The 26,949-nt window shown below is 39.6% G+C and overlaps 1 pseudogene; it reads right to left on the reverse strand.

Moving 5' to 3' along the window:
- Window positions 1-223: 223 nt before the first annotated feature.
- Window positions 224-23,193, reverse strand: LOC122747947 (annotated as a pseudogene).
- Between the last annotated feature and the right edge of the window lie 3,756 nt (window positions 23,194-26,949).

Below are 26,949 nucleotides of genomic sequence, written 5' to 3' on the forward strand. Positions count from 1 at the left end.
CACATACTATTGTTGCTTGCCTAAACCTCTGAGACTAGGGAGATACAGAGAAAGAGAGAAAGAGGAGGGGAGTTTCAAACAAAGGGAGGAAGAATGAGGTGTATGGAGAGATTGTGTTTGTGTGTGTGTGTGTGTGTGTGTGAGAGAGAGAGAGAGAGAGAGACAAAGAGACAGAGACAGAGACAGAGACTGAGAGAGACAGAGACAGAGAGAGAATCAGCCATTAAGGTACACTCATCAATGGGTTTTGGGTCTGTCGATTACTCTCAATCTGGATCATTCTGTCTGTTGAGATGGTTTTACTGGGGTGTGGCTGCAGCTGCAGCTTCTAGAAGTCAGAAGTGAGAGTTGGGTAAAGGTGGATACCAGTAGTGGACAAACAGCCCTGTGAAAGGGGTTCAGCAAGTCCTCACACCAGAGATACTAGTCCTCCATGACAATACCATACACTCAAACACGTGTAAACCCAAACCCAAAGAGAAACTTAGATCAGATGTATTCATTCCAGATGTATTCATTCAACAGGTGTGTTGTTCCACAAAAACATCCATGGGCCCTGAAAACAGTTTTATTATTTACCATTGTGGAGGTGAATATCAATGAAAGTTTCCAAACTAAATGTTGAGGCAGTGGGTCTATGGAAGCATAACTGTCAATGGCAATAGACTTTATAATTAGAGACTGCAGTACAGCCATGTACCCAAGGAAAATGCAACCATCGCAGTGCAGCGCACTGGGGAAAATACTGGATGTGATAGAAGAAATACATTCAAATCTTATTTTGGCTGTTTACTACTTGCGTGGTCTTGGTCAAGTCCCTTAACAAGTTCTTTTATCCTCTATTTTCTCATATGTTAAATGAGGGGAGTAAAATATCTATATCTTTATCTCCTTATATGTACATAGAATGCATATGTAATATATATATATATATATACATGCACACATACATTTGACATTATATACACATAGTTTCCTTACATGTAAATTATATATGTATATTTGCATATGTGTGTATATATTTATATATTACATGTGAATCTATTCTCCAGTTTCTTCACATCTCCCCCTTTCAGCACATAGCCTGGTACATAGTAGGTGCTTAATAAATGCTTGTTGACTGACTGGGTGATTGGATGACCTATGGGGACTCTCCTGGTTCTAAGCCTATGATCCCCTGCCAGTGTAGTATCTTGTGTTCATAAGATTTACTGGTCTGGAACAATTTTTTCATTGACTAAAGAAGAAACAACTGTCAACAGAAACATTTTCAAGTACAAAGGAAATAATACACATTTAACAACAACAACAACAACAATAATCAATCCATCAATCTATCAATAATGACAACAACGATGATGGTGATAGTATTTATATAGCACTTTTAAGGTTTTCAAACTTCTTTACATGTTTTCATATTTAATAATAATAATAATAACAGTGTTTAGTATGTGTGAGGCACTGTGCTGAGCACTTCAAAAATATTATCTCATTTCATCCTCACAACCATGGGAAGTACGTGCTATCATTATCCCTATTATACAAATGAGGAAACAGAGGCTAAGTGACTTGCCCAGGGTCACATAGCTAGTAAGTGTCTGAAGCCAGATTTGAATTTAGGTCTTACTGATTCCAGGCCTGCAGTTCTATCCACTGAACTACCCAGCTGCTTTTTTTTTTTTAAGTTTTCAACTTTCATTTTCATAAGATTTAGAGTTCCAAATTTTTCTCCATCCCTCCCTTTCCTCCCCCCTCCACAAGATCACAATCAGGTTATATATGTACAATCCACAAGTGTTCTTTTTATCAGTTCTTTCTATAGGGGTGCATAGTAAGCTTCCTAATTAGTTCCTTGGGATTGTCTTGGATCATTGCACTGCTGAGAGTAGTTAAGTCATTCACAATTGCTCATTGAACAATACTGCTGTCAACTACCCACAATGTCCTCCCAGCTCTGCTCACTTAGTCTTTCCGGGTTTTTCGGGGATCATCCTGTTTGTCATTTCTTATAGCATAATACCATTCTACTACAATCATATAACACAGCTTTTTCCATCATTCTTCAATTGATGGAAATTCCCTTGATTCTCAATGCTTAAAGATGTTGCTATAAATATTTTTTGCACAATTTTTCCCCCTTTTCTCTTTTTCATGATTATTATTGTTAACTGTTTCCCTTCCATCCTATTCCCTTCCCCATGATATTTATTCTATTATCCATCTTCTTTCATCCTATCACTTTTTTTATTTTTTGGTGGGGCAATGGGGGTTAAGTGACTTGCCCAGGGTCAAACAGCTAGTAAGTGTCAAGTGTCTGAGGCCGGGTTTTGAACTCAGGTACTCCTGATTCCAGGGCTTGTGCTTTATCCACTGCGCCACCTAGTCGCTCCCATCCTATCACTCTTCAAAAGGGATTTACTTCTGTCTGTCCCCTCCCCTACTCTGCCCTTCCTTCTTTTGCCCCTCTTTCTTTATCCCTTTCCCCTCCTATTTTCCTGCAGGGTTAGAGAGATTACTCCACTCAATTGAGTGTGTACATTGTTCCCTCCTTGAGCCAATTCTAATGAGATTGAGGTCTTTGAGCCAATTCTGATGAGTGTTAGGCTCATTTACTGTCCAGATTAAACAGATTACTACACCCAGTTGTGTGTGTCTGTTAGTTCCCTGTTGAGGCAGCTCTGATGAGTTTAAGGTCTTTGAGCCTTTTCTGATGAGTGTAAAATTCATTTACTGCCCTGCTTCTCTCCTATCTCTTCCCCCACTCCATAAGCCTTTTCCTGTTACTTTCATGTAGGATTTCACTTCTGCCCTTCCCCCTCCCCCCTCCCCCAGTGAATTCCTTTCACCCCTCAATTTAACCCTAAAGATGTCATCATGGGGCAGCTAGGTGACACAGTGGACAAAGCATCCCCCCTGGACCCAGGGGGATCCCAGCCAAAACCTGGCCTCAGACACAAGACAGTTGCCCTTGTATGTTCCCCAGCTCCAATTTTTTTAAGGTTCTCTAGGGTCTTGTATTTGAAAGTCAAATTTGCCATTCAGTTCAGGTCTTTTCATCACAAATATCTGAAAGTCTTCTTTTTCATTAAAGTCACATTTTTTCCACTGAAAGTTTACGCTGAGTTTTGTTGTGTAGGTGATTCTTGGTTGTAATTCCATTTCCTTTGCCCTTTGGAATATTTTATTCCATGCCCTCCAGTCCTTTAATGTAGAAGCTGATAGATTTTGTGCTATCCTGACTGGGGCTCCACAATACTTGAATTCTTTCTTTTTGGCAGCTTGCAATATTTTCTCTTTGACCTGAGAGCTCTGGAATTTGGCTATAATATTCCTAGGAGTTTTCCTTTTGGTATCTCTTTCTGGAGGTGATCAGCAGATTCTTTCAATTTCTATTTTAGCTTCTTGTTCTAGAATTTCAGGGCAATTTTCCCTGAGAATATCTTGGAAGATAATGTCTAAGCTCTTTCCTTGATCATGGTTTTCAAGTAGACCAATAATTTTCAAATTATCTCTCCTGGACATATTTTCAAGGTCAGCAGTTTTTCCTATAAGATATTTCACATTGCTCTCTGTTTTTTTATTCATTTGGATTTGCTTTGTTGTGTCTTCATTTTTCATAAAGTCACTGGCTTCCATTTGTTCAATCCTAATTCTTAGGCAATTATTTTCATCAGAGAGCTTTTGTACCTCGTTTTCCATTTGGCCAATTTGACTTTTCAAGATGTTCACTTTTTTCTCATGTTTTTCCTGCATCACCCTCATTTCTCTTTCCATTTTTTCCTCTACCTCTCTAACTTTATCTTCAAAGTCCTTTTTGAGCACCTCTATGGCCTGAGATCAATTTGTATTTTTCTTGGAAGCTTTAGATAAGCCCTAACATTGACATCTTCCTCTGAGGGTGCCCCTTGGTCTTCCCTGTTACTGAAGAAACTTTCTATGGTCCTCACCTTTCTCTGTCGCTTCATCTTGCCTTTCTTTTACTATACTTTTAGCTCCTTAAAGTGGGGCACTGTTTCCAGGCTGCAGTATCCCAAGCTTAAGAAGTCCCAGGTGGTATGAAAGGAGAATCAGGTTCTGTTCCCTGGTCCTTAGATGACCCCAGACCAACTTGCTAATCAACCAGCTTCGTGTGTTGTGGTTGTTAGTTCTGATGAGCCTGTGCCCCTCCCCCACCTGGGCCACTGCTACTCGAGCCTATCTCCTTGTTCTCAGCAAGGGTGTAAAATCTAAGTTCTACCTTAGCACCAGCATATACCCCTGTAGTCTCCTCCCTGCCCAGGGCTCAGCCCACTCACCAGATTGTGAGCTTAGTTCCAGACAACACTGGTGCTTCAGCTGATTCAGAGGCTCTGGGGGTCTGCTTCTCTGTTGAGGCCTTCCTGGGACTGGATCTGTTTCAGGGTGACTGTGGGGTTGGGCTGGACTCCTGTATTAGCACAGCAGCTCCCTCCTTCTGACCTTCCAAGCCGTTCTTGGTTAGAAGATGATTTCAGCACATTCTTCTGTGAGTTTTGCTACTCCGGGCATTTTCCTATGGCGTTATTTGGATTTTGTTTGGAGAGATTGTGTCATAAATTTGGGAGCTCACTGACTTTCCTCCACCATCTTGGCTCCCGGAAGTCCTCATTAAGTATTTTTTTGTTTTTGTTTTTTTTGGGGGGCAATTGGGGTTAAGTGACTTGCCCAGGGTCACACAGCTAGTAAGTGTCAAGTGTCTGAGGTCAGATTTGAACCCAGGTATTCCTGAATCCAAGGCCAATGCGTTATCCACTGCGCCACCTAGCTGCCCCATCATTAAGTATTTATTAAAGCATACTAAGTATTAGAAAAAAAAAGAACACGTGGAGTTAAGCCTAGAGTTCCAGCCTGGTCTAGTTCTTCCTCAAGTCCTCTGCCACAAGCCTGCTTCAACCATGAACTCCCCAGCTGCTTTTTTATCAAACATAATTTTGATTTCCCTGTTCTATAAGATAACAGGTTTGGAGTAGATGATTTCATGGTCCCTTCCAACTCCAAGTCCCAGAATCCTCTGTCCAGGAACAAGGAGTATCTTTCCTCCTTTCCAGCCTCTGCCTGGTTGGCATTTTGGCAGTACTTCCCAAAAGACAGTAGAGGGCAGTGTGAGATCCTTTCAAGGAGGTAATAAACTTCCCAGAAACTGAGACATAAAGGTTAATTTCTCTCCAGGCAATGGTTTCTGGAAGCATTAATACCCAACTTAATGTTGCAAATGCCCAGGAGGGGGCTGCATGCAGGGTATTCAGAGTTTTAGGAAAGCAGCTCTCAATCCCAGCAGCAGAAACTAGACTAAAAATTGCTCTTCAGACTCCTGGGCTCCAGTTGCTCATTAGCTCATGCACCACCCAAGAATGGGGAGGCAAATAATTGATGTTCCAGCCACCTGTGCACTGCTTATTTTTATATGACCAGCAGGGTCCTCCAGGTGAATTCCTCATTCCAGCCTCAACTTCAGTCTGTCCTGGAGAGGGGGGAACTCAGTACAGGGTTAAGAATGGTGTGGCATGCCAAGTCACTGGACTACTTTCATTAAGTCAGCCATGTCTGCATCACTGCATAGGAGAATACCTAATTTGAGAATCTCATTTCATTGGTTTCACTAATTCACAGGACAATTACTAAATTGTTGTTGCCACAGTGGGAAATTGATGTGTGATCTTAAATTCTTGTGTGACGGGTTCATGGGGGTTGGGGAGAAGAGGAACATAACAGAGAGGCAAAAGGACAGAGTGAGATAGATATGAAAGACACATCGAAAGATAGAGGAGAGAAAGGGGATAGAGAAAAGGAGAGGGAAAGGCAGGGTGAGAGAGAGAGAGAGAGAGAGAGAGAGAGAGAGAGAGAGAGAGAGAGAGAGAGAGAGAGAGAGACAGACACAGAGACAGAGAGATTAAAACCAGTATGTAAGAGGATCTGGGTTCTATACTGGTTTTGCTTTTTACAGTCTAAAGATAATGTATTTCCTATTAAGAACATCAATGGGAATTGGATTTTCTTCTAGTTCCTTTGTCAGACAGCCAAAGCAAAAGCAAAAAAAAAAAATACTTAGAAAAATCTCTCCTTACATTTCTGTGCTGTGTGCATTTGGTTATGTTTTCATGTCCCTGCATTGTGCACTGTCCATAGCATTCATACTACAGGAACTAGCCCTGTCTGCACTGTGAATTTGTCTAGGAAGGATCTTGATGAGAAAATAGGTCACAGAACTTTAGAGCCAGATGGGACCTAAGGGCCCATCTAGACCAAAGGTACAGTAGAAATGAAATGAACCCAAGGAAATGTAAAGCATCTTATTAGAGCCACATAGCAATTATAGACATACTTTGAGTGGAAGGAAACATAGTATAGCAGAAGTATCAAACATCAGCCTACAATACTCCTGAGTGCAGACCAAGCCAAGTTAAAATGTGGTTGGGAAATAGTTAAGTAGATAAATAAAAAAATATGGTATAACATAGACAATGTTAATATGTGGCTTTCTAAGTTAATATGTCATCCATGTATTTGTTTCCATTTGAGTTCAATATAACTGGACCATACTGTGTAGAATACTGGATCTGGTGTCAGAGGCCTCCCATACGGTCATGTCTCTCCCACTTGCTAGTTGTGAGACCTGGGGCAAGTTACTTTCTCTATCTGGTCCTCTGTTTTCTCATCTGTAAAATTAGAAAAGTGTACTAATGACTCCAAAAGTCCATTCTTTTCTTTTTTTCTTAAAGTCCATTTTAGTTCTTAATCTACCATCTTCTAAGGAGTATAATAATTATTAATAACAACAATAATAATAAAAACTGCAACAACAGAAGATATTTATGTAGTGCCTTGTTTACCAAAGAATGTTTTATACATTTCATAATGTGTTTTTTTTTCTGTCAACGTATCCTAAAGTAAAAAGAACACTGGATTTTGAGTCAGACTACCTGTGTTCAAATCTCACCTGTCACTAGCTATGGGACCTTAGGCAAGTCATTGAACTGCTCTAAGGTTCAGCTTCCTTACCTGTGAAATGGGGGAGTTAGACTATGGGTTTTCTAATATCTGTCACAGTTCTAAGTCTATGGTTCCAAGACTATTTTTTTTTGGTGAGGCAATTGGGGTTAAGTGACTTGTCAAGGGTCACACAGCCAGTAAGTGTCAAGTGTCTGAGGCCGGATTTGAACTCAGGTCCTCCTGACTCCAGGGCTGGTGCTCTATCCACTGTGCCACCCAGTTGCCCCCCAAGACTATTTTTAAAACAGAAACCAGAATACAATGTGGGAGGAAGATGCAAGTAGGCTTATAAAATACTCAGTCCCTTGGTCTTTACAGCAGGATTTGGCAATAGTTTATGTTCTATAAAGCACTTCTTGGCAAGAGGATTCATTGCTATAACCATATTCCCTCTGCATAGGCTATTGCCAATTGAAATAGGTTCAGTATGCAAAATTAGTGAGTAGAACAACATTTCCTCTATCTTGACTTCCAAAGAATCATGGATTTGGGGCAGATGGGATCATAGAGGACATCTAGACCAAACCTCTATTTTTACAGATAAGGAAATTCAGACCCAAAGAGGTGGTGACTTCTTCAAGGTCACACAGCAAGTAAATGACAGAGGAGAGATTTGAACCCAAGTCCTCTGATCCTAAGTCCCAAACTTTTCATTGTCCAGTATCACTTCCCCCAAAGATAAATATGGAGAACTCTCTTCTGGAAGTTTGGGATTGTCAGAGTAGGGCTATTCTGGGTCAACATAATATAGGACGAAGGTGAATGGATTTCTTTACATGGTAGATTCAGTTTAATATGGGAGCCAGATTCTTTTCTACAAATCTCTGACATACCATGCTTCAGAAGCTTTGAGTCATCCATCCCCCTTCCCATCTAGATGTCTCTTTTCTCAAATATAAGTTTAATTAGTAGTAGGTGTTTTCGCTAAACTAAGGAACCATGACCTTGAATGAATATTTTTTTCTTTTCATCCACATTTCTCCACTCAGAGTATGATGGGAGTCAGTTTATACTTGCTCAAGAGAGCTGATTGTTAAATTTTCATTGTGAGCACTTACATCTCAGGAGTCAGCAAATGCTACAAGTCAGGGCTTGATTTATTGCTTTATTGATTGTCTAGACTTAGGAAGACAACAGAGAAAATTTTAATGATGCAAGTTAAGCTTAAAAGTGTTTTTATGCTTTTTTGTTGAAGTGCCTGTTGTTAAACATTTACTAACACATCCCTGCCTCCCCTTATGTGCATCCTTTCTCCCCTTCCTCTGCTTTTATTTCTCCTTTTATTGTTCTTTCTTATAATCTCATTTTGTTCTTTATCTTTATCTTTTGGATCAAGATGATCATAAATACCTCACTGCTCTCTATTTTATGTATTGGTAGTTTAGAATCATAGTGTTTATAATGGAAAGGGACTTTAGAGAATATCTACTACCATAGATAAGGAAATTGAGACCTGAGAGAGGAATTGAGTTTCTCAAGTCCCAATGGCTATGTGAGCATAATTGTTTCATACCCAGCTCATTTGAATCTAGATTCAGTCCTCTTTCCACAACACCACACTGTCTCCTATTTTTCCAACCAAAACCTTAATGAAAGTGGGATGATTGGGGTTTTGTGCAAAGGCACCAAAATTTGTGGGGCACTGATTATACTTACACTCTTCCAAGATGAAGCAATAGGTAGGATTAGGACATAGACAGCAAGAATAGATGTTTTTGTGGGGCAATGAGGGTTGTGACTCGACCAGGGTCACACAGCTAGTAAATGCCAAGTGTCTGAGGCTGGATTTGAACTCAGGTCCTCCTGAATCCAGGAGGGCTGGTGCTTTATCCACTGTGCCACCTAGCTGCCCCAAGAATAAGGATTTTTAAAACTGTATCCTGGATGCTTCACATAATGCCTGCTTTAGAGTAGGTCCTTAATAAATGTTTATTTACTATTTTTGAAATAGGAACCCAATGGACTGTTGTACTTCCTCCCCCAGAAAGAGTTGATATTTCAATGAGGGTCAGTGTCCCAGCATGTTTTTCTCTTTCAAATAGGGTACTGTCTTAGGGGCTCTCTACTCATAAGCCCTCATATCCCAAAGCCTGAAAGCCTTATCTTTTTACCTTTCCACCCAAGGTAAAAAATTATCTTTGAAATCACAGGGGGCTTGAGGATGCATTTCATGGCACCAATCCCAGATATGCTAGTTCCAACCTTGGCCCCAACTAAACTGTAGGCTTCTTGAGAGCAAAGACTTGTTATAAGCTTAGTTTAAAGAAGATAGCACAGTGGATCATATGGGTTAAGACTTGAATTTGGTATGACTTTGGTTGATTAGTTGGGCAAATCACTAAACCACTTTGAGCCTCAGTTTTGTCTTCAATAAATAGGGAAATCAAAATAGCATGTGCCTTTCAGTACTACTGTGAGGATAAGCTAAAATAATATAGGTAAAGTGCTTTGCAGACCTTAAGATGCAATATGAGTACCTAATAACAATGAACATTATCACAATTATTGTTATTAGCACATACTGCCTGGGGATGGACCTTGCACAGCTGACAGACTTACAGTAGATTTTTATTAATACAATAGTTGGAAAAAAGGTGGTTGAAGGGGTCCACTTTTAGCGATGGGGAGATGATGCAGATAATATCAGAATCTAAGAGCTTAAGCAGTTGTAAATATGAGCCGGTTCTAAGGGAAAATTGGCAAACCAATCTGGTGGGGAGAAAGAACAAGTGGAGGGCAGGCATCCATGACATCAACTCAAGGCAGCCAAGTCTATTAAGGTCTAGGGTCAGACTCTGTATAATGTTGACTCAGAGTTTGTTCCCTGACCAATGGGAATCTGGTACGTAGCCCAAAAACAAATTAGCATATCAGAGAACTAGAACATGGATAACAATTCCCCGTGTGCTATGTAGGTCATGTCTACAGTGTTAGCCCTCGTTACATCCCGTCTGTCACTGCCACTCGATGCTGTCAGTACCAGAAGCTGAGCATTGGGGAAGATTCCCATGGAAACTGTGCTAACCTATTTTGAAGGAGGCTTTGGGGAGTCCTTTTTTCAAAACGTTTCCATGAAAATATTCTCATCAGCTCCTTCTGTCTCCCAGAGATGCTGACAGGCCTGGTGAAGGTTAAAATGGAATTCAATCCTTTTTTCCTTGATCAAATGGTTTTCTTTGTTCTGAAAAGACAACAGTAAGTTCCAAAGCTGCTGTGTTGGAGGGGGATTAATTATGTTTGCAGTGGTTTTCTTTTTTGACTTTACTATCTATTTAATGCATGTCTGGAGGTCAGAGGATGGAGCAGGTTGTTCCAGCTGTCACAATCACACTTGTTGTCTGAAGGAGACAAAAAGGGTTCTTTTTTTTTATCAGATGCCAATTCAAGGTGTCATCAGGTAATGGGTAATGACCATCTAATGCAGGACTCCATTTCTATCATGGACTGACTGAAGTTCTTGCAGCAATATAAGGAGAAAAAAAAACACACTGCATATTGGCTGTTGCTATGGAAATACTCTCTAACAGTAGGAAGGTGCTTTTATTTTAGTTAGAGGCTGGAGTGATTCCAACAAAGGAAAAGAGTTGTTAAGAATAAGCATTATTTTCTTGAGGATTGGGAAGATATTGCATTTGACCACATGGCTTTCTATTGTCATACTTCCCAAATGCTTATACTTACTGGTAACAGTTTGCTTCATCACTCATCCACACTCTCTGAGTCTGAGCTCCACTGTGTAAAAAAAAAGGCAGTAGGAGATATAAGCAAGGATATGCTTTTAAATATTTAACAACCAGCTGCATGACATACTGCGTGGGTGCCATTTAATATGTATTTTTTTTTTTTTAGATTTTCTCCATCACTTTCCTAAGCCTAGACAATCAACAGAACAAAAAAATCAAGCCCTGCTTGGAAGCATTTCTAAGGTATAATCTGCTGACCGGTCTGCCTTTGACCAGTCTCTCCCCACTCCAGTCCAATCTCCACTCATCTGTCAAACTGATCTTCCTACAACACAGTAATGATGATGTCACCCCCCACTACTTAATAAGTTCTACTATCTCACTATCAGCTCCAGAATCAAATATAAAATTCACTTTAGAATTCAAAGCTCTTTACAATCTGACCCTCTCCTACCTTTCCAATCTTCTTGCTCCTTACTCCCCTTCACAATCTAGTTACACTGGCATCCATGCTATGACTTTTTAAATATATGACAAGTTCCCATCAGGATTTATCATTCATTTATTCATCTATATGTCTATCTGTATCTATCTTTCATCTATCTATCTCTCCATCCATCCATCCATCCTTCCATCCATCCTTCCATCCATCATTCATTTGGCTCCCTTAGCATTCCAGGTTTCATATTTTATGGGTCACTCAACTGTATTCCATTGCCAGGCAACTCTGGGAGAATCATGTCCTTACTGTATGCTTTAACTGTCAGAGTGAAGTGAACAGAATCAAGAGAATAATTTAGATAACTCTGATGTAATAGAAAACAACTTTGGAAAACTTAGGAACTGTGATCAATGATTATTATATTTCTAGAAGACTGACAAGAAACCAAGTGTCTTCCATATTTCCAGAGGTGGTAAACTAGGCGTGCAGAAGGAGAGATACATCTTTACACATTCTCAATATATTAATGTGCTTTGTTTGACTATATTCTTTACAAGACAGCTGTCTTAAAAATTATTTTGTGGAGAGGAGGTTATGAAAAGAAGTAAGGGAGATATTTATATAGATGCAAAAAAGTCAAGAAAGTAAACAAAAAATCAATGAATCAAAGAAAAGAGCATAAAGAAGGTTAGAAGGGGCATAGACAATCAGGGCAATTTTGAAAGTATCACATGAAATTTAATATCAACTTCATAAAGAAGCTGTATATAAAAAAACTCATATATACACTTTTTGTTGATGTTTAAATTCAAAATGGCAGCTAGGTGGAACCCACAGGAAATAGAAATCCAGACTTGGGAGGTGGAGCCAAGATGGCAAAGAGAAGCCAGGAAGTTGCCTGAGCTCTCTGAAGTTTCCCTCAAAAACAACATTAAATCAAACGTCTGAACAGATTCCAAAACTAGAGAAGCTACAAAAAGACAGAGAAACTCAATCTTCCAACTTGAAATAATTTAGAAGACTTCAGGAAAGGTCGGTCTCACTTGGGCAAAAGGGGAACTCAGCACAGCTCAGACAGAGCAGCGCAGCACAGAGGAGGTCTGGGTAACTCAGCAGGAAGCTCTTGGCCATAGCAGAAGAACTGAGGCCCCTTAATCCTGGCCCAGCAAGCTGGTGGTGCAGCGGGCCAGTTGTGAGATCCATCAGCACCAGCTGAGAGGGCAGGCTGCCAGCTGGAGACCCACTCACGGGACAGGCACAATTGGGCCTGACCATCCCAGAGACTGGAGAAACCACAGGGAGCATGTCCAGGGTGGTGAGAAATCCACAAGCCATAGAGGCCTCAGAGTAGAAAGCCAGTGACATAGCTGCTACCTCCCAGCACAAGAAGCTTGAAAAAAAGTGATCCTTGTGCCACAGGAGTAGATGTCAACTTAAAAAAAAACAAGTTTCAATATGAGTAAGAAACAAAATAGAGCTCTTGCCATTGAGAGCTTCTGTGTTGACAGGGAAGAGCTAAACACAAACTCAAATGAGGACAATATTCTCAAATTGTTGTGAAATTATTTTAAATGACTAGGCCCAATTTGGGGGGCTAAAGCTGACTGGAGGACTAATCTGGGGACTTTTGATTATTTGGCTGACTGCTATTAACTTAGCATGGGCCGTTTATAAAGTTCCACCACACTGCTCCACTCCCAAAATTGATAAGCAAAGGATTAAGAAGCCTCTTAACTAAATAATCAAAAAAGAGTTTATTTATGAGATACTATTTAAAATTAAGAATACAGGGAAATAAAATGTACAACCTGACTGTGTTCCCGTTCTGGTGCTTCCACCTGCTGTCCCTGGAACTTTTTTAATACAATAAGGGCCTTAGCCATCTCTTGCCTCAGGGTATGTTACACTTTCCCTGCTCAGTTACTTTCTTCTAACTCCTCTTAATCTTTACTTTCTACAACCTGTACCCTGTGCTGACCGCTTCTGTGCTCTCCATTGCCTCCTGTTCTGTCTGTCTGCTCCGTCAGTCTTGTCCTTTGGCCTCTCTTCTCTGCTCCTAGCCCTTTAACCTTCTCCTGTGTCCTTGTAGCCCCCCCCCCCCCTTTAGTCTAACCCCCAGTTCTTTTCTTTTTTTTTTTTTAATTTTTTTTGGTCCCCCAGTTCTTTTCTTCTCTCCACTCAAATCTCGGGGCTTCCTGTGCCCCCACAGACCAAGCTAATCTGCCAGCCAGGGCAGCAGCTGGTGGGGGTGGGGGGTGCGCTCAAGTCTCACATGCCTCAGCACAGGCTATGCCAGAGCCCGACCTGGATGAGCCCGGCATCTCTGGGATAGCTCCGCCCAGGGTGGAGGGAGCTAGTGCTAAGATGAATTGGTCTAAAGACAAAAAAGGCTGCTTGAGAGAGCTCAAAAAGGATTTAAAAAATCAATTGAGAGAGGTAGAAGAAAAATGGGAAAAGAAATGAAAGGAACACAAGAAAATTATGAAAAAAGAATCAGCAGCTTGGAATAGGAAGCACAAAGAATGAACAATCTGGAAAAAGAAGCACAAAGAATTAACAGCTTGGAAAGGGAAGCACAAAGATTGACTGAAGAAAACAATTCCTTAAAAAATTCATTTGGCCAAATGGAAAATGAGGTGCATAATCTGATTGAAGAAAACAATGCCTTAAAAATTTGAATTGGACAGTTGGAAGCTAATGACTCCATGAGACACCAGGAATCAGCCAAACAGAATCAAAAGAATGAAAAAATAGAAGAAAATGTGAAATACATCATTGGAAAGACAACTGACATGGAAAATATATCCAGGAGAGACAATTTGAGAGTTATTGGACTGCCTGAAAGCCATGATCAGAAAAAGAGTCTAGACATCATATTCCAGGAAATTATCAAGGAGAACTGCCCTGATACTATAGAATCAGAAGATAAAATCATCACTGAAAGAATCTACCAATCACCTCCTGAAAGAGACCCCAAAAGGAAAACTCCAAGGAATATTGTAGCCAAATTCCAGAATTATCTGATGAAGGAGAAAATACTCCAAGCAGTCAGAAAGAAACAATTTAAATATCATGGAGCCACAGTCAGGATTGCTCAGGACCTGGCAGCTTCAACATTAAAGGATTGCAAGGCTTGGAATATATTCCAGAAGGCAAAGGAGCTTGGATTGCAACCCATATTCAATGACCCAGCAAAACTGATCATTCTCTTTCAGGGGAAAAGATGGGCATTCAATGAAATAGGGGGCTTTCATGTTTTCCTGAGAAAAAGACCAGAATAGAAAATTACATCTTAACATACAAGACTCAAGAGAAGTTGAAAAAGGTAAACAGGGGAAAAAGTTATTCAATTAGCTTAAACTGTTTATATCCCTACACAGGAAGATAATACTTATAACTCTTGGGAACTGTGTATCTATTTGGGCAGACAGAAGGAATATACACAGAGGGTATAAATATAAATTGTCTTTAATGTGATGATATAAAGAAAATTAAGGGGTTAAAAAGGGAGTTTGTGGGGAGAAGAGGAAAGAGGAGGTGGAATGGGGTTAATTATATCATATGAAGAGGTGTAAAAAACCTATTACAATAGAGTGAAAGAAGGGAGGGTGATCATTGCTTCAATCTTACTCTTATCAGATTTGGTTCAAAGACAGAATAACACATGGCCTCATTTGGATAAAGAAATTTAGCTTAGTCTTTAGGATAGTAAAAGGGTAAATGGAAAAGGGAGGAACTTAAAGAAGGGAAGGCAGAAGCAGGAGAGAAAAGGGTAAAGAAAAGGGAGGGGAACTGCTAAACAGGAGGCAGGGGTCAGAAGAAAAATGTTGGTGTGGAGGAATAGGGTGAAAGAAGGGGGAAAAAGTACACAGGGTAAATACAATGGAGATAGATCCAGACTTGGAATCAGGAAGATCTGAGTTCAAATCTGACCTCAGCCACTTACTAGCTATGTGACCCTGGGCAATTCCCTTAACCCTGTTTGCCTCAGTTACCTCATCTGTAAAATGTGCTGGAGGAGGAAATGGCAAAGCACTTCAGTATCTTTCCTGAATAATCCCCATATGAAGTCATGAAGAGTTGTATGTGACTGAAATACGTAATAGTATCTTTGCGAACAAAATCCCAAATATGGTCATGAAAAGTTTTACGTAACCAAAAAATGGAAAAACAAATTCAAAATAGAATTGAAAAAAAAAGAATTAGCACCAGAAATGGTTATTTGACTCCTCTCAGTATTTCATATTAGGGTTTCCTCTAACTCTACTTATCAGGCAATACTACACAGGAAAAAGGAAATATTTGTGAGTTTTCTCTACATAGCAGCTTACTTAGACATAGAAGGTGGGACTTAAATTAGGTGAACAATGAGAGTCCCTCCAGCTCTAAATCTATGATCTCTGTTAGAGGTATCTAGATGGCCCAATGAATAGAGGACTAGGTCTGGAGTAAGGAAGAGCTGAGCTCATATCAAGCTTCAAACACTTACTAGGTATATGACGCTGGGTAAGTCATTTAACCTCTGTCTGCCTCAGTGTCATTACCTGTAAAATGGGAATCACAGTAGCATCTGCCTCCCAGAGTTGCTAGAAGGATCAAATATGATTATCTTTGTAAAGAATTTAGCACAGTGCCTGGCAGATAGTAGGTGCTAATAAATGCTTGGTTTCTCCCTTCTTATTACATCCTTTGAAGAGAAGACATGGGAGTGGCATAATTCTGAGGTAGAGAAGTAGTTCTGCTAAAGACTGATAACTTTTGCATTGCCAATGTACATTGGTACCCTAACCTTCTCTGCCCACTTGTTTTGCAGAGGATAAATCAAGACCTAGGCTTGGGAAATTTTTTGTCAACAAGTATTTATTAAGTACCTACTATGTGCCTAGTGAGAAACAAATTGTCTAAGGGATTGAGTCAGATTTTGTTTTGGGGAGACTTAGGTAGAAGTTCCATTTCTGATGTGTACTGCCTGAATGATCCTGGGCAAGTCACAACTTTCTAGCAGCCCAAGGAAACATAGTAAGGCAAATTCTTAACTTGCAGTCCAGTGAACTTTTAAAAAATACATTTCAATAACTGAATATCAATACAATTGGTTTCTTTTGTAACCCTATATATTTTATGCATTTGAAAATATCATTCTGAGAAGGGACCCATAGGCTTCATCAGACTTCCAAATATGTCCATAACACATGCACAAACACACACATATACATACACATACACACACTCATTCACACATTCAAACAAAAGTTAGGGATTTCTATGACTATCAGTTGCAGAAAAATTGCTCATCTGCATTGGTAGAAGGAATTTTATCACTAGGAATTTGCTATCCAGTGAAATCAGAGGTCAGGTGAAAAAATGTTCTTAGAATCATGTTAATCATTGTGGGGCATAGCATAGGATAAGTTCTTGACTTCAGGCTCTTATCATTGATCTAAACCTGAAAAAACTAAGACATAATGAAATGAATAGAGAACAATGCCACACTCTCACTCACGCTGTCTCTCTCTGTCTCTATCTCTGTCTCTCTGTCTCTGACTTTGTCTCTCTCTCTCTCTCTCTCAGAGAGTATGATTTAATCAAATTCTAAAGAGAATATGAACAATGACCAAAAAATCCTCAACCATAATGCATACAAGAAGACAAGTGATAAGTTAAGGAGAGTCATCTTGATCTGGCCCTCTCCGCAAGTTGTCATCTTATATCTCTTCTTCCTTTACTAGCTAAACTCCCTAAAAAGACTCCATATAATGAGTGTCTCCACTTCTCTTATTATCTCCTTAATTCTCTATTCTGGTTTCTGACCTCATTATTTAACTCCAGCTATCCTGCACAAAAGTTCCCAGTGATCCCTTATTTACCAGTCCTTATCTTTTCTTAGTCCTTGTCCCTTTTCACCTCTCTTCAACATTTGATACTCTTTATCACTTTCTTCTTTCTCCATATTACTTTGCTTGGTGACCTCCAGCTTCCATGGATTCAATGATTATTTCTATATAGATGATTCTCAGATCTATCTGCCTAGTCCTGCCCACTCATAAACTCCAATCTAATGTCTCCAACCACCTATTGGAGATCTTGAATTAAATTTCCCATACACATCTTAAATTCAAAATGTCTTAAACTGACACCTTTACTCCAAAACTGTCATTTCTTCCTAACTTCCCTATTACTGTTGAGGGCACCAGCATTCTCCTAGGTACCCAGCCTCACAAGGTAGTTGTCATCCTTGACTCCTCACTCTCTCCCTCACCTCTCCACATCCAATCTATTGATGAATCTTCTCAATTCTACCTCCACTACACCTCTCATATATAGCACCTTTTCTCCTCTGACACTTCTTCCACTCTGTTGCAGAGCTTCATCCCTTCACACCTGGACTATTTCTATAGCTTGATGGTTGGTTCCCCTGCCCACTCTAGTCCATCTTTCACTTATCAACTAAAGTGATCTTCCTAGACCATAGGCCTGACCATGTCATCCTCTTATTCAGTAAATTCCCTGTTACTTCCAGGAACAGATATAAAATATCAGTTGACTTTTAAAGCCTTTTATGCCCTCAATCCTTCCTGCCTTTCTGATTGTCTTACGCTTTACTCCCATCTAGGAACTCCACAATCCAATACTGTCCTAACTATTTCTCACACAAATTCCATCTCCTGATCACATGCATTTTCCCTGGTTGTTCCCAGTCCTTGGAATGATTCCCCCTCATCTCTTTCACCTGGTTTTCCTGACTCCATTCAAGTGTCAGCTAAAATCTTTCCTTTTGAAATTTAACTTTCCTGTTAAGTGCTAGTGTCTTCATTCTGAGATTACCTTTAATTTACCCTGTATTTATCTTGTTTGTACATAGTTATTTGCATGTTATTTCCCCCACTAGATTGTAAAGTCCTTGACAGAAGGGATGGTTTGTGCTTTTCTTCGTACCCCAAGTGCTCAGCACATTGCCTGATCCATAGGAAGTGCATTACAAATGCATGTTGATTGTTGACTGACTGCATTTTTCTTCTTCTCTCCTGACCACAGTCCTTCCTCTGTTCCTTATCCACAAAAATCTAGTCCTACTGCTACCTGGGAAAAGGTAGACTTTTACAGTTCTAGCTACTTTTGAAGGGGTCTTCATGACCAAGAAGACAACCAACAGGTAATGAGTCTCTTAGTTCTTGGTGAGGCTAATCCTTGAAAAGTGGGTACAACCTCATTCCTCTTCAGGTAGCATTCCATATTTCTTCTACCATGTTTCTCTTTCACCAGATTTTCAGATTCCTTTTATATGTTGATGGAAGCTTCTTGAGCATAGGTATTAGCTTTTTTCTATTTGTATTTGTATCCCCAGCACTTAACACAGTGCTTGTCACTGTAAACACAGAATGGATGTTGGTCAAATGAGTGCTTTATTGGCTGCCTATCATTGGGGCTACTCTAGAAACTTTTCTGACTTGGTAGAACCTTTCAGACCTTTCCACCATTTTGGTATAGTTTTTGTGGCTCCAAGGTGACCCCCAAACTGGTTGTTGCCAAACATTGTAGACTGGAGTCCAAGAAATTAGCAACCTGAGATTAACTGTTTCTCCTAAAAGGAGAAAGGTACTTTTTAATATCAGAATAAGAGAACAAAGGAAGAAAAATAAGCAACAACAACAACTTTGCAGCTGACACTGACTTGCCAATTAATTGCAATTTAGACTTGAAGGATTTTGGCACTCAAGGTAAGTGTCCAATGCTACTTCAAGGGAAATAATCCTCCTTAATTAGTTTTCAAGTAACCATAAAGGAGAAAGAAGCCTCACAGCATATAATACTCCCTTATTATTTTGTTTTCCTCTTGTCTGCAACTGTTTCCCAAAGTCTGAAAATGTGGGTGTTAAGAACGTGACCTACCTTTTTTCTTGCAGCTTTAGAAGTGCCTTGAGATCAGTGATGTGCCAATTAAGGAATGGTACATCAGATGACTTTCAGGTATCTTTGGGGTTGGGAAATATAAGCTTAGCATTATATTCATTGGAATTTATAGTTAGAAGAACCAGTATAGATCATCTAGCCAAGATGCTTTATTTAATAAAAAAGGAAATTGAGGGCCGGAAAGATGAACTATTACATATCTATTCCATGACACCTCACATTTACATATCACTTTGCAAAGTAATTTACATACATTATCCGATTTGCTCCTCTCAACAACCCTGCAGTATAAATGCCATCATTACCTCCATTTAGTATATGTTAATGGAAGCTCAGGGTCATTGTGTCTTGCCCAGGCTCACACACCTAGTCAGTTTCTGAGACAGATTTTGAATCGAAATTTTCCTGATTCCAAGTCCAATATTCTACCACTATTACATGCAACTTTTTTCCATGACATGAATCAGTCTAGAGTTATATTGAACAGGAATTTCAAAAAACCCATACCATCTCTTTCACCAATACTTTGAACATCCTTCTCACCCATCACACTCTTACAAGTGCAATGGATAGAACAATGAACTTGGAGTCAGGAAGTCCTGGGTTAAAATCCAGCCTCACATACTTACTAGCTGTGTAATCCTGGACAAGTCATTTAACCTCTATCTGGATCAGTATCCTCATGTATAAAATGAGAATACTAATAGCACCAACCTCCCAGGATTGTTATGAGGAGCAAATATGATCATATTTGTAGTGTTTTTCAAGCCTTAAAGCACCATATAAATGCTAGTCATCATTGTTAGCATCAGTGTCATAATCATCGTCAACATTTTAATTATTATTATTTGCCATGGGTTCTGTTAAGGAAGAAGAGGAGATGATAAGAAGTGTGTTGTAGATGAAGTCTATTCCCACATGTCAATAAATAGTGCCTCCAAAATGCTGCCTTGAAATAATTACAAATTCATCCCAAGGAAGAAAAGTATATACCAATGCCTAGTAGTAGATGCGTTTCTGGATTAAAAGCAGAGGAGTACTCCCTGTTTGCACTACAGGAGAAGGAGCACTGATTGGAATTTAGGAGTGTGGGAGCTTCCCACAACTTAATTGATCTACAATTGAGCAGCAATTATCTCCCAATTCCTTTACCAGTTCTATTCATTGACTGCAGTATGTATTGAGTGTGACACAAGCTACCCTCACTTCAGGGTACTATGTCAATCATGTAAATTAGTGCCAGGTCATGCAACCAAAACTTAAAATAAATCAAGAATTTAACTTATTTTCATCCTTTCTGCTTTATTTTGGTTCAGTTTTTAGGGGATTTGGGATCATAAAGAAACCAGGTGTTTTGGCTACTGTGTGATATTTGTTATCTTTGTCTAATATGTTTCTTTGGGTGTTCAGTAGTGTAAGCTTTCAAGAGGGATTTCTTGTGGGAAAATGATTACACATGCTCTGGTTGGCCTCAAAGGGCAGAATAAATAACAATGGGTAGAAATTAAAGGGACATAGATTTTTGTTCAATATGAAGAAGGGAATGCTAGCAATGAAATCTGTCCAAAACTGGAACATCCTCCTTTGAGACATAATAACTTTCCTGTCTTGGAGGGTCTTTATCTCGCAGCCTTGGGTAGATTACCACTTGTAAGGGCTTATTAAAATTAAAATTCATAGTGTCATGGTTGGATTCAATTGAGTGAATCAATCAAATAACCTCTCCCCACCTGAAGCACCACAAAATGGTATACTGATACCTCTATCAGATGAGAACATCTGAATTAAATCAATCAATCAGAAGTATGAACAAAGTGTGAATATAGCCTGGGCATCTCCCTCAAAGGCATTTCAACTAGATGTGACCAGAAGTTTGTTTGGATTAACTGAGGAAATTGGTTTCCCTCTATGACACTTATAGGAACCAGGAGGGGCATCTAGGTGGCACAGTGGATGAAGCATTGAACCTAGAGTCAGGAGGACCTGAGTTCAAATCCAGCCTCAGACATTTACTAGTTGTTTAACTGTGGGCAAGTAACTTATACCCCAATTGCCTTAAATATCCAGGTCCATCTCCAGTCATTCCAATGTATATCTTGCCACTGGACCCAGATGGCTCTGGAAGAGAGAGTTAGATTAGTGACCTTGCAGAGCACTCTCTCACTTAAATCCAATTCACTGCAAAGATAAACAAGGAACTAGGAAGCTACTTTGGAATTGGACATTTGAGTGGCTTGAAGGTTAATAGTTCAAGATCTAGTTAAGTACCTGAGAAAAATAATTTTGGGGTTGGGGGTGAAGGGAGGAAAACAGTCCCAGCCCCAGCCCTGGCCCCAGCCTTCACACACACCCCTCACACACACACCACACAGAAAGACAAATATATGGCAACAAAGATTTGACCAATAGGACCAGAGTCATATGTAAGACATGTACAGATCTAATGTAAGATCTCAGTGGGAGCACATGCTCAGAGGGGGGTCACTGTGGGGGGTTTTTTATACCTTAAAGCTAAGTTTCTTTTAGAACAAGTAATTGATGTCTGATATGAGAGGGGGCATTCCTAATCAGACCAGGATATAATGGGGAAACTCCCTGAGTCACTTATTGATAGTAACTTGGATGAGGGAGTTTTCTAATTGGGACCAGAAATTGTATTAGGGTCTGAATCCATAATCAGGGATCCCAGAAATGGGAGTTGGCATGTAGCCACTACAGCAATCCAGGAACCTCATCCACTCAGATGCCATAATTGGTTACATGTTTGACATAGGATCAGAATGAATCAAGACAGTGAACATCTGTCATTGCTTAGATATTTATGGGGATTAGAACCACTTGGCTCATGTGACACCATATTGGAATTCTATCACTTACACTAAAACTTTAAATAATGTATTTTAAAACTCATGATTATCACGTTCTATCTCAGGCCTTAGTCCTTTTCTCCTTTCCTCCCCCTTGACCAGAGGAGAGTCATGGGAATTTTAGAAGCTTAAGAGATTTTTGCACTTCCCATTGGCATTTTTTCCTAGTAGCATCCCTGGAATACCTTGTTGGTTGGTAGCAGTTTAATCTTTGTACTGACATATAATTCCTTTATTTTTATCACTTGCATTTTCACTGGCCTTGTACTTGATCTTAATATGCATTGCTTGAGTCCCATTTGTTTTTAGGAGTGTTGGGATCTGCACCTCAATTTTCTGGACCAGCAGGAAGGGCTCGAAGTTAAACTTAATCACAACTTTGACCTCCAATTTATTCTTTCCAACCTCCCTGCACCCAAGGAGATCAGCAGGAATGAAAAGATGATGCCCTTGGTTGTCTGGTACCTCACAAGCTCAAACTCCCTTTTGGAGAGAATGAAACTAATGCTTTGTAAAAATCAAACTTGCTGAGTCACACACAGTAGTGGAAGGTACAGTCATGTATGGCAATGAACTGCTTCCCACTTTTTCACATCTCATCAGATATACCCTTGTTCATTTTTTCATTCATAATATACTTGCACTCTGGCATGTACTCAAGTGCTCAAGTAGCTCTTCATCACAACTTGGCCAGGCACATGAGCTCTTAGCAACTGCCCTTGAAGAGAAGTGAGTAGGCCGACCCTCTTAAGCACATCCAGTAAGAGCTCATTTTGATGAAATGTGATGCCCTTATTGCTACCAACTAATGTGATCCATCACCTAGCTGGTAATTTGAGACTGTTTTTCTTTGTCTGATGTTGTCTTTTAATGGTTTTCTGAGAGAAAAAGATTTTTATAGCTCCAGTCTCTGAGTTCTGTGGGTAGCTGAAGCCTAGTATCTTATCTAGAAGGTCATAGATAAGCACAAAGTTATTTTTGATGTTCTCTTCAATATCTTACCAAAGTAGGCAACCATGATATCTCACATCTTATACAGGAACTTTAAGACCATGGCAGCTTTGATATTTTGCCTAGTGATGGCTGCCAGCCTAATGTTGGAACACTTGACACGGAAGAAGCTGGTGTGGGCAATGTTGGTGGTGGGGCAGTGTACCTGTTGCCCAGCATGGATCACATTGATTCAGGGATTGTCCATAGCATTCCATCCAATATCATCTTCATAGACATGAGAAATGACTACTTCCTCCTTGTGGTTGTAAATGAAGGGATCTCCAATCATGGTGGTAAATCAGTCTCCTCTGCTGATTTCTCTGCTCTGAGAAGAGACTAAGAGCTGATACAACCTGGCCCTCTGTCAGTCAGTCAGTCAGTCAGTCATTTTGTGGAAAATACTGGCTTCTCTCCTACCTTCTACTCCTTTTCCTTTGGGGCCACCACTCCCAAGACCCTCAGACACTTTCTATACCTGTGCGACCCTGAGCAAGTCATTTAACCTCTGTATGTCTTGGTTTCCTCAACTGCAAAATGGGGATAATAATGCCATCAATATTCCAGGATTGTTTTAAGGATCTAATGAAATATGAATTATAAAGTGCTTATCAAATTGTCTAGCATATCGCAGGATTTTAACAAATGCTTGTTTACTTCCTTCTTTCCAGGTATGGGAGTCATTTCTATGTCAGTTGGCTCTGTACAGACACCCACTTCTTGGGGCAAGATGAACGTCAATACCACATTAAAATAAATAACGGTGATGGAAATATGGATGGCAATTGAATTATTTAAATGGGCTGACCCCTGCTACGAGAAATAGATTAAAAAAGAGATATCAACACAGTCACTATCTCCTAAGGAGACTTAAACAATGTATGTAAATTGATACAAGACCAAAGAAATCTAGAAATTACCTCACCCAGGAAATACTTGATGTTGCCAAACAGAGAGATAGCAGCCAATGGCAATTCCAGTTGAGAACAATAGCTTTAAAATAAAAATCTTATGGAGGATGAGGCTGCAAGTTTATGAGATATGAGTTGTTCAGTTGTTTTAGTCATCTCTGACTCTCCATGATATCAGACCTGGCACTTTATCCACTGCACCACCTAGTATCATCCTTTAAAAGTGAGAAGCAGTAGAAAGACACCAAAGTCATCAAAAACTTGGCAAGATATCTATCTAATCCAAACTATCCCAAGGACAATTAAGAATGAAACTAAAAGGAAAACAATGAGTGGATGAAAAAGGGAAAGGACTATTATAGACATATAACAGATTCATTTTTTTCACCAATAAGAATAGTTCTATATTTTACTGTTTTGTTGAAGTCTTCTATTGTTTTATCTGTTAAGAAGACACTAAAGAAAACCAAGATGACAAGGCCATCTAATGCCCAGGAGAGGTCCATGTGGGAGCAACAGAATTTTGGACAATCAAGGAACCAAATCTCAAGGCATGTGGAAGAGGGGAGGATACCAGATGCTTGGAAAATATTGACTTCATAACCAAAAATGTTGTCTTCAAGGCACTTCTACTAGACATTATATATACATTTTCCATGCATATGTCAATATCACCTTGACAGGTGAAATAACAGAGAAAACCAATGACTAACAGATTATTAATAACAACTAGGAAACAAGTTTGCTAAAAATGTTATACATAGTCATAGAAAATGTTCAAATCAGAGTAGGCATAAGGATTCTTGCCAGTGACCATGGATAATGGAATACAACAGTACAGCAATAATTAAATTTATGGGTCACCCAAAGGGCAAAGGAGAGATGCAATGGAAGAGGTTACAACATGCTAACTTTGTAGTTTGGTGAAGAGAAATGGCATAAAGCACATGAGGGAGGTATGTGAATGGAAAAGAATGACAAAGGTCCTTAACATCAAGCTATATGGTGATCAGTTATAGAGAATGTGCACATGTATCTTCAAAAAGAGAAGATTTGAAAGAGACATACCTTTCTTCAGGTATTTGAAGGGATGTTATGTGGAAGGGCAATTAGGCTTGTTTGCTTTGGTTTACAAGTGAGAAAAAGAGAAAATGGTTGAAATTCACGGAAAGACAATTTTCAACTCAATATAAGGAAAAACTCCCAAGAATTGGTCAAGAGCACTAGCCCTAGAGTCAGGAGGACCAGAGTTCAAATTTGGACTCAGCCACAACTTTGTGACCCTGGGCAAGTCACTTAACTTCAAATGCTTCAAGAAAAAAAATGACATGGGCTTCCCAGAGAAGTAGTAGGTTCTTTCTCACTTGAGATTTTCAAGCAAAGGCCAGGTGATTCCTTGACAGGTGTGCTACAGAGGGAGGTTCCTGCTGAGGGTTGGACTAGACAGTCTCCTCCAGCCCTGAAGTTCTGTGATTCTGTGATCATCAGTGATGGAATAGTGACAAACAGATATTTTAAGCAACAAGGTCAGACCAGAATTCTCTTCCTCCATTTCAGATTAATCTTCTTAGGGACATATCTTGGAATGTTACTCTTCTGGCAAGAACTCTTTAATAGCTCACTATTGCTAACTCTGTTGAGTACATAAATGCCTTAATCTGTCATTGAAGTCCTTTTGCAAAGAGACCTCATCTGACTCTTCAGTCTAATCTCATGTTTCTCCCTGTCACAGCCACTCTGCAGTCAAACTGGATTGCAGGTTTACAGGAATTCTATACAGGTCCTCTGCTTTCTTGGCTTTGTATTCTGGTTCATGCTATACCTGTAATTCCCTTCCCCTCCCTTGCTGCCTCTCCTTACTAATTTTTTCAAGTTCATCTCAATGGGCAATGGGGGTTAAGTGACTTGCCCAGGGTCACCCAGCTAGTAAGTGTAAAGTGTCTGAGGACGGATTTGAACTTAGGAACTCCTGAATCCAGAGCCAGTGCTTTATCCACTGCGCCACCTAGCTACCCCCTCAAATGTTATATTCTCAATGATAACCAGCTGTGGGTAATGACATTTCACCTTCTGTCTTCACATAACACTTCTATTTTCCACTGTATTAATTCTCTCATTATAGATTACTTTCTTTTTCAATCAATAAATATTAACAAATGCCTATTATGTTCCAGGCATTATGCTGAGTGTTGGGGATATAAAAAGTGGCAAAAGACAGTTCCTGCCCTCAACGAACTTGCAATCAATGCAGGGGGACCTCATGCAAACAAATATGTGTAAGGCAAGCTAGTTGGAGAGGCAGAAGGAGATCATTACAAGAATGGGGGACAGACAAGAATTCCTGTAGCCAAGAGATGGAGAGTCTTATTCCTGGAACAGCCAGGAGGCCAATATTACTATATCAAAAAGCATGTTTTAAGGAGGAAAATATGAAAAGACTAGAAAGATAGGATGGGACTATGTTATGAAGGGGCATATTGTATTTGATCCTAGAGACAATAGGCAGCCACTAGAGTTTATTGAGTAGGGGTGACATCCCTGTGCTTTACGAAAATCAATTTCATAGCTACATAGAGGATGGATTGGAGTGGGAAGAGACTTGAGGCAGGCAGACCCACCAGAATACAGATATTGTATTTATATATACATATAGCCTGCTGGTGGGCCTGTCTGCCTCAAGTCACTCTGTGCATATATACACATACATATGCACATACATATACATACATAAATATATGCATACACATATGTGGATATGTGTATATGTTGCCACATATGCATATGTGTGTATGCATATATACATGTATATATAATATATAGTATATGTATATTTCTACTGGGCTGTAAACTTGATGAAAGAATTGATTGAATTTTTATCTTAACTTTTTCCCTTAAGAACTCCATGAAGTAAATAAAATGAAAATGAGGAGACTGAGGCCGAAATTTTACTAGTTTCATTCTGATTTGGGACCCAAATCAGATTTTCTGCCACCACAAATAGTACTTAGAAGTTCAGAGTCAGGGGGAAACTCAGAGAACATTTGATCTAACCTGAATCTGAATAGGTGGAGGCCCTTTCAATAGGAAATCTTTCTTATCACACTGTCAAATTATTTGTTTTTTTTAAATATTATAAT

The sequence above is a fragment of the Dromiciops gliroides genome, chromosome 3 (assembly GCF_019393635.1).
Source record: "Dromiciops gliroides isolate mDroGli1 chromosome 3, mDroGli1.pri, whole genome shotgun sequence".
In the NCBI taxonomy this organism is placed as follows: Eukaryota; Metazoa; Chordata; class Mammalia; order Microbiotheria; family Microbiotheriidae; genus Dromiciops; species Dromiciops gliroides.